Genomic DNA, 12,899 nt, shown 5'->3' on the forward strand with positions numbered 1-12,899 from the left:
ACTACGGGCACCTCCATGTCCTCGGGGCAATTTTGGGGATTATATAAAAAGTATAACAAATAGTTGTATGTTAAGTTCACACCGGAATCACCCCATACTTTTTTAAACACCTCTCTATCAAGTATTTAAGCTACTTTTCAGATGCATTTTATACCTCAATTTCACTATTTTGCCCTTGTCCCTGACACAGACTTTTAAGCTTCTACTATTTTTTTATATTGGAAAATTAATAATTACACATTATCTAATGTTATGTACTACAGAACGAGCCAATTAAATAAAATCTATATCAATATTTATTGTGAGTATTCCTTTTTATATAGTTTTTTTACACAAAATATACCTGTCCTTTGGGAGTGGTGTCATTTCCACCACTGAAAACAAAATCCTCATTAATAACGTTGTTTTCAAGAGAATGTTAATTTAGTTACCATGGAAACATATTGTGACACTGAAGCACATGGCTGCAGTGGACAGTTGGTCCAGATGTGATGTCCAGAAGTTTAAGAAAAATCAAGGTAAATATTGCTTGTGTAGAGCATATTTTAATTGTCAGTCATTTCCAAACAGGCTATAATTTCTTTAATTTATGGTAGAACTTTAGATTTTTTAAAAATATGTTATGTATTTAGTGTAAACGATATGCTAGCTGTAATACTAATCAAAACATGCTAAGCTGTCTGGCAATTTTCTCCAGAAACTGTAGAAATGTCATGTCCATCACAGTCATTTCCATCACAAACTTAAGTGTGCTGGACAGTAGAAGATTGAACAGTCGAAGTCTTCGGTGGCTGGAGTCTTTGGCAATTTTTCGGGCCTTGCTCTGACACCGCCTGGTATAGAGTTCCTGGATGACAGGGAGCTTGGCCCCAGTGGTACACTGGGCTGTCCGTACCACCCTCTGTAGCGCTTTGCAGTCAAGGGCGTTTGCCATACCAAGCGGTGATGCAGCCAGTCAAGATGCTCTCGATTGGTGCAGCTATAGAACTTTGTGTGGATCCAAGGGCCCATGCCAAATCTTTTCAGCCTCCTGAGGTGGAAGAGGCCCCTGCCGTGCCCTCTTCACGACTGGGTGGGTGTTTGTGGACCATGTTAGGTCTTCAGTGATGTGGACGCCAAGGAACTTGAAGCACTCGACCAGCTCTACAGCAGCCCCGTCGATGTGGATGGGGGTCTGCTCTCCCCTCTTTCTCCTAGAGTCAACGATCAGTTACTTGGTCTTAGTGACATTGAGGGAGAGGTTCTTTTTCTGGCACCAAACTGCTAAGTCTCTGACCTTCTCGCTGTAGGCTGGCTCATTGGCGTCAGTGATCAGACCTACCACCGCTGTGTCGTCAGCAAACTTGATGATGTTGTTGGAGTCGTGCATGGCCACACAGTCGTGGATGAACAGGGAGTACAGGAGGGGACTAAGCACACAACCCTGAGGGGCCCCCATGTTGAGGTTCAGCGTGGCCGAGGTGTTGTTGCCTTCCCTCACCACCTGGGGGCGCCCCGTCAGGAGGTCCAGGATACAGTTGCAGAGGGAGGGGTTCAATCCCAGGGTACCTAGCTTGGTGATGTGCTTGGAAGGCACTATGGTTTCGAACGCTGAGCTGTAGTCAATGAACAGAATTCTCACATAGTTATTTCCCCTCTTGTCCAGGTGGGAGAGGGCAGTGTGAAGTGAAATATCGTAATCTGTGGATCTGTTGGAGCGGTAAACAAATTGGAATTGGTCTAGGGTGTCTGCGATGATGGTGTTGATGTGTGTCATGACCAGTCTTTCATAGCACTTCATCATTATTGATGTGAGTGCAACAGGGCGATTGTCATTTAGGCAGGTTACCTTGGAGTTCTTGGGAACAGGGACACAGGTGGTCAGCTTGAAACATGTTGAGATTACAGACTGGGACAAGAATAGATTGAACACGTCTGTGAAGACACTTGCCAGCTGGTCTGCGCATGCTTTGAGAACACGCCCTGGTATCTGATTGTTAAGCAGCCTACAGAGAGCCAGTTGTTCCAGCTCAACTCGAACTTTGATTTATTTACGGGTGCATTCTATTATATTTTGGAAAAACTTTATTTGTCAATTAAAATAATTAGTTGTTTCATTGGATTAACTATCTTTGGTTTGTCTAGTAGAAGCAGCTATTGCTACATAAGAACTGTGTAGCCTTACGGCAGAACCGAACCAGACCAGAACATGGGAAACCTCTGATGCGGAAGCAACTTTTTTAGGGCCCGAGCAGGCTTAGCCTAAAAACCTAGTTTAAGCCTGCTGTTTAATTGTTTTGTTGTTGTTGTTGTTGTTGTCATTTTTGTGTTTTTGTTTGGTCCTCCACTGTAAATAGTTTCCACCGGGACCTGTAACTTCACATTCTTTATATAATTAACCACAAACTGTACCGTCGCCACAGTTCCGATGCATAACCCTCACTGCTGGGCCACCCTTTGACCTACATGGACTTTCAGCTCTAAATGTAAGATATGAATGATGTATGTCTGTCGTTATAGTCTATAGGATGTATGTCTGTTGTTATAGTCAATAGGATGTATGTCTGTCGTTATAGTCAATAGGATGTATGTCTGTTGTTATAGTCAATAGGATGTATGTCTGTCGTTATAGTCTATAGTCTATATGTCTGTCGTTATAGTCTATAGTCTATATGTCTGTCGTTATAGTCAATAGTCTATATGTCTGTCGTTATAGTCAATAGGATGTATGCCTGTCGTTATAGTCAATAGGATATATGTCTGTCGTTATAGTCAATAGGATGTATGTCTGTCGTTATAGTCAATAGGATGTATGTCTGTTGTTATAGTCTATAGGATATATGTCTGTCGTTATAGTCAATAGGATGTATGTCTGTCGTTATAGTCAATAGGATATATGTCTGTCGTTATATTCTATAGTCTATATGTCTGTCGTTATAGTCTATAGTCTATATGTCTGTCGTTATAGTCTATAGTCTATATGCCTGTCGTTATAGTCAATAGTCTATATGTCTGTCGTTATAGTCAATAGGATGTATGTCTGTCGTTATAGTCAATAGTCTATATGCCTGTCGTTATAGTCAATAGGATGTATGTCTGTCGTTATAGTCAATAGGATATATGTCTGTCGTTATAGTCAATAGGATATATGTCTGTCGTTATAGTCAATAGTCTATATGCCTGTCGTTATAGTCAATAGTCTATGTGTCTGTCGTTATAGTCAATAGGATGTATGTCTGTCGTTATAGTCAATAGTCTATATGTCTGTCGTTATAGTCAATAGGATGTATGTCTGTCGTTATAGTCAATAGTCTATATGTCTGTCGTTATAGTCAATAGGATGTATGTCTGTCGTTATAGTCAATAGGATATATGCCTGTTGTTATAGTCAATAGGCTAGAGAGCTGCCGAGAGCTGCCCAGTGACACCACGAGCCTACCAGACGAGTTAAACTACTTCTAAGCTCGCTTTGAGGCAAACAACCCTGAAACGTGTATGAGAGCACCAGCACCAGCTAACCTATGTTTGTGAGAATTTCAGGTTACATGGAAACCTGGACTTAAAAAGCATTGGGAACGTAATGTGCAGAAGTATGTCAAGTTACCATATCAAGGCAAAGTTGTTGCTGTTTCTCTCCTGAAATACAGATTTACCACATAGAGTAGAGCATTAGGATGATTTTTAAACATGTCTTTTAATTTAAAAAAAATTACAAAAAAAGCCATTTACCAAGTTATTGAATTTATGAAGAGAGATGAAGATGTGTAGGTGGAGTTGGTGCGGGGTGTATGGGTAATGGATGGATGGTACGGGGCCACTACCTGTAGCCCTGTCCTGCAGTCAATGACCAAAAGCGCCCTCTTTGGCCCCATGGGTGGAATGTGTAACGATTTTCGTCGTCGGATGAAGAGTAGTCGGACCAAAGCGCAGCGTGGTAAGTGTTCATGTTATATTTATTAAAACAGAACACCAAACAAAATATCAAAGAGAATGAAACTAAACTAAACAGTCCTGTAAGGTGCAGCAACACAAAACAGAAAACAACTACCCACAAAACACAGGTGGGAAAAGGCTACCTAAGTATGGTTCTCAATCAGAGACAACGATAGAAATCTGCCTCTGATTGAGAACCACACCCGGCCAAACACACAGAAATAGAAAACATAGAACACAAAACATAGAATGCCCAACCCAACTCACGCCCTAACCAAACCAAAATAGAGACATAAAAAGGATCTCTAAGGTCAGGGCGTGACAGAATGTTATTCATATTTTTCATAATTTCATAATTAATAAACTTTTCTTTTTTTTAACAGATGAGGATCCGGTGTTTTTATGTCAAACAATTTTGTTATATTTCAGTCTTTGGTGATGTACTGTATATAAAGTGTAATATTGGGATGTAAACTCAGAATTGAGTACATTTCAACTCTATATCTGACATGGTACAGGTGTCTTCATTATTTAAGTCCGTAACCATGTCTGTGAGGTGAATAATTTTGTTTCAAAGTAGATTTGTGTTAGACTACCAAGAATCACTCTGTGTGACCCAGATTTAGCCCACTGCAGTAAAAGGTTTAAAGGGAAGACACTGGAATTAGCTCTGAAGCGTTGAGTCACGCCTAGCCAAGACCGGGTTCCATTTGAAGTCTAGTGAGGGAGACATCTGTGTTAAGATTAGCGACTGCATCGCTTTGGTAATGAACATTATTTTGTCTCAAGGCTTATGTTGTTATTGGGAAAATGAGCAGAAATTATATTTCTTTGACTGCCCTATAAACTCTTGGAATATATGTGGTAACCAACCTCTCTCCGGAATCTAAAAAAGCATTGAAAATGTACAGATGTATGTCAAGTGAGAGAGACAACTGTGAAAAGGGTGTATTTGAGGGTGGAGAATGGTATGTGAGGGATGGTATGTGCCAGTTGGTGAAGGGAGAGAAGGGGAGGATATCTGACACCGAGGATAGACACATCTTCCCTGTCTCTCCTCCTTCCCCTGGCGAGCAGCGATACCTCACTCACTCGTGCTTCAGTACCAGTTGGTGAAGGGAGAGATGGGGAGGATATCTGACACCAAGGATAGACACATCTTCCCTGTCTCTCCTTCCAGCAGATGGGGAAATATACTCTAACCTATCGACACCAGGTAGAATTCTCAGGAGTTGTTATTGTGGGGCTTGCACAGCAAGAGCCCCAGCTTATATATTCAACATACCTGTTCGTCTTATTATTCAACATTCAAAACGTCCGGAATGGTGTCTCACTCGAGTTGCTTGTGTACAACTTTTTGATATCTGTTATACTTTTTATGTTATTAAACTTTTAGTCAGTTTTTTGGCCTAAATCCACTTTCATGGCATTTCATTAAGATTCTAAAGATCCCCATTGAGACATCATCACTACCTACTGCCATTCTCTAAGTGAAATCATGCAACTCTTGACACAAATCAGCTAATTCTTACACTTTGCAACAACTTAGACAACAATTTAGAGTGTTTGCATCTTCGTCGCCCTCTCTGGTACTCAAATCTGGCGTTTGATCAAAAAAATTATATTCTGATAAAAAGTTAAAGCAGTTTAAGTAACCGCATCAACAACATTTTCTACAACATTTTTTTGCAAACAACTGCTGTTTTGACCACTACCCCAACAAGTTAGACAATGCTATTCATATCTGTTCGCATATCTGTTCAAAATATTCTCTACAGAACTTACAGTACAGCAGTTTTAGTAACTGAATTACCACATCTTCTTCCCAAACAACTGCCGTTTTGACCACATAACGCAACAAGTTAGAGAAAAATCTTCCTCTACTTCTCTGCTTTTCAAATCCGGAAACGTATTTGGAATCGTGTCTACCAATCTCTAGATATGGTCGTTTTAGTAACCCATTTCCTGCTATCTTCTAACAGCAGCTCTCTGTGTCCTTATTGAGTTTCCAAAACGGAACTGTTGCTAGGATACTCACTGACCCTGAAGGCCAAAGTTTATGAGGAGAGAGAAGAGAGTGACCACAATTACTGACCACAACACAAATATTGATCACACAACAACTGAACTACAGACCACAACCACACAAATACTGACCACAACTACTGACCAAAACAGCAGACCATAACCACACAACAACTGACCGCAAAAACACAACTGACCACCACATCTAGTGACCACAACCACACAACTTCTGACCACACAACGTGTGACCACACATCTAACTACTGACCATATCCACACAACTTTTGACCACGACCATATAACTACTGACCACAACTACTGAACCACATAACTACTGACCACTGCTACTGACCACAACTTCTGACCAAATCTACTGACTATCGATGGGAATTAAAAATTATTTCAATATTTGAATAATATAATCAAAGGAGAACTATTCACTTTTTTCACTACCACAAACAAACTTTTAAAGAGCTTTAGCAAGCCCCACAACTTTACTTGTAAATTTTCAATCTAGATAGAATTGTTATTATTAATTTAATAACCGATGGTGTGCTCTGTTAAAATGTTGAAATATAATTTTCAGAATAGCAAACACAGTTCAAAGTCAATGAATTAGAATGTACCGTTCTCTTATATAATTGTAGGCTTTGAAGCTACACTGGTGTCTTCCTGGCTCCTACTTTCACCGGAGGTCACAAATAGTTTATACAATAGCACAGAATCTCATTCCATCATGAATCCACATCAACACCAGTGGGTTCCCCATGGGAAGAAGAAACAGTAATTCAGAATCTTTACCCCCTGTCTACGGACAACATATGACAGCAGTCCGTGCTTTGGTTTTGTTTACCTGACCAACGTTTTCAAAATGTTCACGTTTTAGCATTTGTGACACAATTCCAATTCAAGTCAATGTGTTTTTTATGGGCTGTTTTTTTTTACACTTCATGTTCACTGTTGCAACTTATAATAAACCAGATTTGATCGTTGACTTTACCTCAAAGTGCTCTATTCTCTTTTGTTTATATTCTCTTTTGTTTAAATAAAGCATGTAGTTAATAGCAGAGTATCTCAATGTAATTTGGGGTGTATAGCTGGTTTCATGTAGCCCTATATAAGGTCCGTCCGGAAGCCTTCATCTGTCCCATCTCTATCAGCAGAGTCCCAACAGCAGAGTCCCAACAGCAGAGTCCCAACACCTTACCACTGCTAAACCTGGCTATCAGCAGAGTCCCAACACCTTACCACTGTTACACCTGGTTATCAGCAGAGTCCCAACACCTTACCACTGTTACACCTGGTTATCAGCAGAGTCCCAACACCTTACCACTGCTACACCTGGCTATCAGCAGAGTCCCAACACCTTACCACTGCTACACCTGGTTATCAGCAGAGTCCCAACACCTTACCACTGCTACACCTGGCTATCAGCAGAGTCCCAACACCTTACCACTGTTACACCTGGTTATCAGCAGAGTCCCAACACCTTACCACTGCTACACCTGGCTATCAGCAGAGTCCCAACACCTTACCACTGCTACACCTGGTTATCAGCAGAGTCCCAACACCTTACCACTGCTACACCTGGCTATCAGCAGAGTCCCAACACCTTACCACTGTTACACCTGGTTATCAGCAGAGTCCCAACACCTTACCACTGCTACACCTGGCTATCAGCAGAGTCCCAACACCTTACCACTGCTACACCTGGTTATCAGCAGAGTCCCAACACCTTACCACTGTTACACCTGGTTATCAGCAGAGTCCCAACACCTTACCACTGTTACACCTGGCTATCAGCAGAGTCCCAACACCTTACCACTGCTAAACCTGGCTATCAGCAGAGTCCCAACACCTTACCACTGCTAAACCTGGCTATCAGCAGAGTCCCAACACCTTACCACTGTTACACCTGGTTATCAGCAGAGTCCCAACACCTTACCACTGCTAAACCTGGTTATCAGCAGAGTCCCAACACCTTACCACTGCTAAACCTGGTTATCAGCAGAGTCCCAACACCTTACCACTGCTAAACCTGGCTATCAGCAGAGTCCCAACACCTTACCACTGCTAAACCTGGCTATCAGCAGAGTCCCAACACCTTACCACTGTTACACCTGGTTATCAGCAGAGTCCCAACACCTTACCACTGCTAAACCTGGCTATCAGCAGAGTCCCAACACCTTACCACTGCTAAACCTGGTTATCAGCAGAGTCCCAACACCTTACCACTGCTAAACCTGGCTATCAGCAGAGTCCCAACACCTTACCACTGCTAAACCTGGCTATCAGCAGAGTCCCAACACCTTACCACTGCTAAACCTGGCTATCAGCAGAGTCCCAACACCTTACTACTGCTAAACCTGGCTATCAGCAGAGTCCCAACACCTTACCACTGCTAAACCTGGCTATCAGCAGAGTCCCAACACCTTACTACTGCTAAACCTGGTTATCAGCAGAGTCCCAACACCTTACCACTGCTAAACCTGGCTATCAGCAGAGTCCCAACACCTTACTACTGCTAAACCTGGCTATCAGCAGAGTCCCAACACCTTACCACTGCTACACCTGGTTATCAGCAGAGTCCCAACACCTTACCACTGTTACACCTGGCTATCAGCCAGTTGGATGACCGTTTAAAAAGGATTTTCCAGTAGATTGTCAGCTTGATTCATGATGATGTCTGCTAGCTAAGATTTTAAAAGTATGATGTTGACATGATCAGTCCAATCAAAACTACTGTACATATAACGTGATTTGACGTCATTGTATCTGTGGCCAATGACCTTGAGTCTTCTTGGAAGGGCACTTCTAATGTAACTCTATGGCAACAGCCAAAGGGCTAGAATATCCCATGTCTATCCTTACTAAGGAGTCGGACTTGGTGGTGACGTAGTGTCCCCATGAGTTACAGAACACTGTGCCCCACCACCACAGAAAGCACTGAGCTAGGATGGAACACCTGCATTTTGGAGCTGCTTTACTCAAGAAAACAAAAAAGAGACCATGTTTATATGAGGCTTTATTAACTCAATTATATACAGTATATCTTTTTTCTATTTTTTACATTGTTTGCAAACTGATATGTGACACATATTAATGCCAAAATAACATGCAAAACAGGCAAGCCCCCAAAAAACAAAAACATTTTTGGCCTAAAAATGTCGGTCTCAAAAGAGCCCTACCCTGAATGCTTAGGCGAATGCAATTTCAGCCACTGATAATATCTCATATGTAATGGCTTTATAAGCTGTTTATAAGCAAGCTTTACTATAAAATATAATCTGGTACAAATTTCCTAAATTCCATAGGAATGACTTTCCAAATTCACCTGTTGACCCGTGCGCTGATCTTCACCACGGGATGGCGCGCTTCTCACAGTGCACAAGGACCGTGTGACGAGAAACTGTCCGGTGGGACAACTTGGGACCGCGCGTCAATTCTTTGCGTTTAGTCGGTTTTTAACGGTTTTAAAAGCTTCATTCTTTCCCCCCTAGAACCGACTGACGTCAACAGAATAAAGGGTGAGATATTTAACGTTTTTAACCGGGATTTGTGCTGTTGTTGTTGTTTAGTGATGTCCGGTTAAACACCATAACGTGGAAATGAGTGACATCCTCGCTATGTCGGAAAAGTTTAACCGAATGTGTGTAATCAAATTGAAATTATAGAGGTCAAGAAATCACGCATAGAGGTTAATACATGTGGAATTGTTAAATGATAATGTTATCTTCTGTAATGAAACATGCTGGTCCATACGGAGGGAAACAAGTTCATCCAGACATCCAGAGGCTTCGGGTTATTCTGTGATTAGACGATTCATTCGTATACTAGGCTATTTGAGAGAACGTCCATAGAATGATTTTGTTTTAATTAGGTTATGCAATCTCGTTAAAACGTTGAAATGCAATGCGTTTGCGCGAATGATGACACTACTGTTAGGGAACTTGACCTTCTCGTCTATTGTTTTGCAGAAACCTTTTTATGGAAACATGTTAGACTGCAGCTTGTCATTCCGTCTTGAAATAGCATACGGCGGAGTCACGTGTAACCTACCATTTCTATTGCATACATCTTTAAAGTGTTTTTTTTGCGCAATGATACGTTTCCGTGAGTAGTATTTGTACCTCTCTCTCTCTCTCTCTCTCTCTCTCTCTCTCTCTCTCTCTCTCTCTCTCTCTCTCTCACGCACGCACGCACGCGCGCGCGCACACACACACACACACACACACACACACACACACACACACACACACACACACACACACACACACACACACACACACACACACACACACACACACACACACACTCACACACACACACACACACATTCCTGAGCGTCCCATGCTTACTCCTTTTTCGAGCCTCTCACATGGGGAATTTAGGTGTATTACCTGACATGGGGAATGAACCTTGTTTTGTGTTATGCATCATTTTTGTTCTGCCTCTCCTAAGTGGCTGGGTCACATTCCGTTCTCTGCTCCTCAAGGTGATGGAGTTGTGAGCAGTGGAGTGGAGAGGGACACATTGCAGAGGGCTCTCTGCATTAGAGATCCAGCAGTGCTCCTAACCATCTAGGCTTACCATACATGCTTCTGCTTTTAGGCTAAGCTGCAGCCTGGACTATAACAGCCAACTGCTGAATCCAGAGGCATAAATCATTCATATGTGTGTGTGTGTGTGTGTGTGTGTGTGTGCTTGCGTGCGTGCGTGGGTGTGTGTGTGTGTGTGTGTGTGCTTGCATGCGTGCGTGTGTGTGTGTGTGTGTGGATATATAGGCAGTTGCTCTACCATCCCAAAAACACAGTGATGATGAATTTGATATCATATTGGTATCAAATATTGTGTGTGAGAGACAAGTGTATGGGGGCTTGTGAATGTGTGATGTAGTTTTATCTGCATGTGTCTGTGTGTGTGTGTGTGTGTGTGTATGTGTGTGTGTGTGTATGTGTGTGTGTGTGTGTGTGTGTGTTGGGGATTCTGGAACCCCTGAGTTGTCTCTGTGGTGGCTGAGGTGGATAAAAGGGGCATGGTTGGGAGAAGCATCTTCAGAGTGTAGACTACAAAGACTGGAGACTGGCCTTCACCTGTCTTATGCCCACCCTGTCTTATGCGATAATTTCTTGTAATTTCTCCCTCTTGCTGCTTCACAGCTGCATAACTGCATGACATAAATAAATAGAGATTGCAAAAGCCTCCCCAAAAATGCACGTACACACACACACACACACACACACACAAACACACACACACACACACACACACACACACACACACACACACACACACACACACACACACACACACACACACACACACACACACACACACACACACACACACACACACACACATTTATGCAGTATATTAAAGAACTTTCCTCATATTAATTTTCCTGCAACGCTGCTATTGTCAGGATAGCCCGAAGGAGATCTATTCTCAGTTACTTTGTCTTTAGTAATTAATGAGACTCACACAATCAGTTACACAATCCAGAGTGTCCCAGTTTAAAGACACAGACATGACCAAACCAACCTGTCCTTACATGATGTGGAATGTGAACTCAGCTTTACGTCAAGCCATGTTTGAGCCATGAAAACATTTAACAGATTTAGATTGTTTCAGAATGAAAAAGATTTAAGATACCAAACACACCTGTAATACCCCTGTTGTACCCCTGTAGTACACCTGTAGTACACCTGTAATACCCCTGTACTACACCTGTTATACCCCTGTAGTACCCCTGTAGTACACCTGTAATACCCCTGTTATACCCCTGTAGTACACCTGTAATACCCCTGTAGTACCCCTGTAGTACACCTGTAATACCCCTGTTGTACCCCTGTAGTACACCTGTAATACCCCTGTACTACACCTGTTATACCCCTGTAGTACCCCTGTAGTACACCTGTAATACCCCTGTAGTACCCCTGTAATACACCTGTAATACCCCTGTTGTACCCCTGTAATACCCCTGTAGTAAACCTGTAGTACACCTGTTATACCCCTGTTATACCCCTGTAGTACCCCTGTAGTACCCCGTAGTAGACCTGTTATACCCCTGTAATACACCTGTAATACCCCTGTAGTACCCCTGTTATACCCCTGTAATACCCCTGTAATACCCCTGTAGTACCTCTGTAGTACCCCTGTAATACCCCTGTAATACCCCTGTTATACCCCTGTAGTTTCCCTGTAATACCCCTGTAGTACACCTGTAATACACCTGTAATACCCCTGTAATACCCCTGTAATACCCCTGTAATACCCCTGTAATACCCCTGTAATACCCCTGTTATACCCCTGTAATACCCCTGTTATACCCCTGTAGTTTCCCTGTAATACCCCTGTAGTACCCCTGTAATACACCTGTAATACCCCTGTTATACCCCTGTAATACCCCTGTAATACCCCTGTAATACCCCTGTTATACCCTTGTAGTACCCCTGTAATACCCCTGTAATACCCCTGTAATACCCCTGTTATACCCTTGTAGTACCCCTGTAATACCCCTGTAATACCCCTGTAATACCCCTGTAATACCCCTGTAGTATCCCTGTTATACTCCTGTAATACCCCTGTAGTACCCCTGTAATACCCCTGTAATACACCTGTAATACCCCTGTTATACCCCTGTAATACCCCTGTAATACCCCTGTAGTACCCCTGTAATACACCTGTAATACCCCTGTTATACCCCTGTAATACCCCTGTAATACCCCTGTAATACCCCTGTTATACCCTTGTAGTACCCCTGTAATACCCCTGTAATACCCCTGTAATACCCCTGTAATACCCCTGTAGTTTCCCTGTAATACCCCTGTAGTACCCCTGTAATACCCCTGTAATACCCCTGTAGTTTCCCTGTAATACCCCTGTAGTACCCCTGTAATACCCCTGTTATACCCCTGTAGTACCCCTGTAATACCCCTGTAGTACCCCTGTTATACCCCTGT

The 12,899-nt window shown here is 42.5% G+C and overlaps 1 protein-coding gene across 1 annotated transcript in view; it reads left to right on the plus strand.

The window, feature by feature from the left end:
* The first annotated feature begins 9,331 nt into the window (after positions 1–9,331).
* The window catches only part of LOC139549657 (ventricular zone-expressed PH domain-containing protein-like), a 139,451-nt gene continuing 135,883 nt past the window's right edge, over positions 9,332–12,899 (plus strand). Inside the window, exon 1 of the mRNA XM_071360324.1 lies at positions 9,332–9,464. The gene's annotated coding sequence lies outside the window, so the exon portion shown is untranslated. The remainder of the gene's footprint in view (positions 9,465–12,899) is intronic.

This window comes from Salvelinus alpinus, chromosome 22 (assembly GCF_045679555.1).
Source record: "Salvelinus alpinus chromosome 22, SLU_Salpinus.1, whole genome shotgun sequence".
Lineage (NCBI taxonomy): Eukaryota > Metazoa > Chordata > Actinopteri > Salmoniformes > Salmonidae > Salvelinus > Salvelinus alpinus.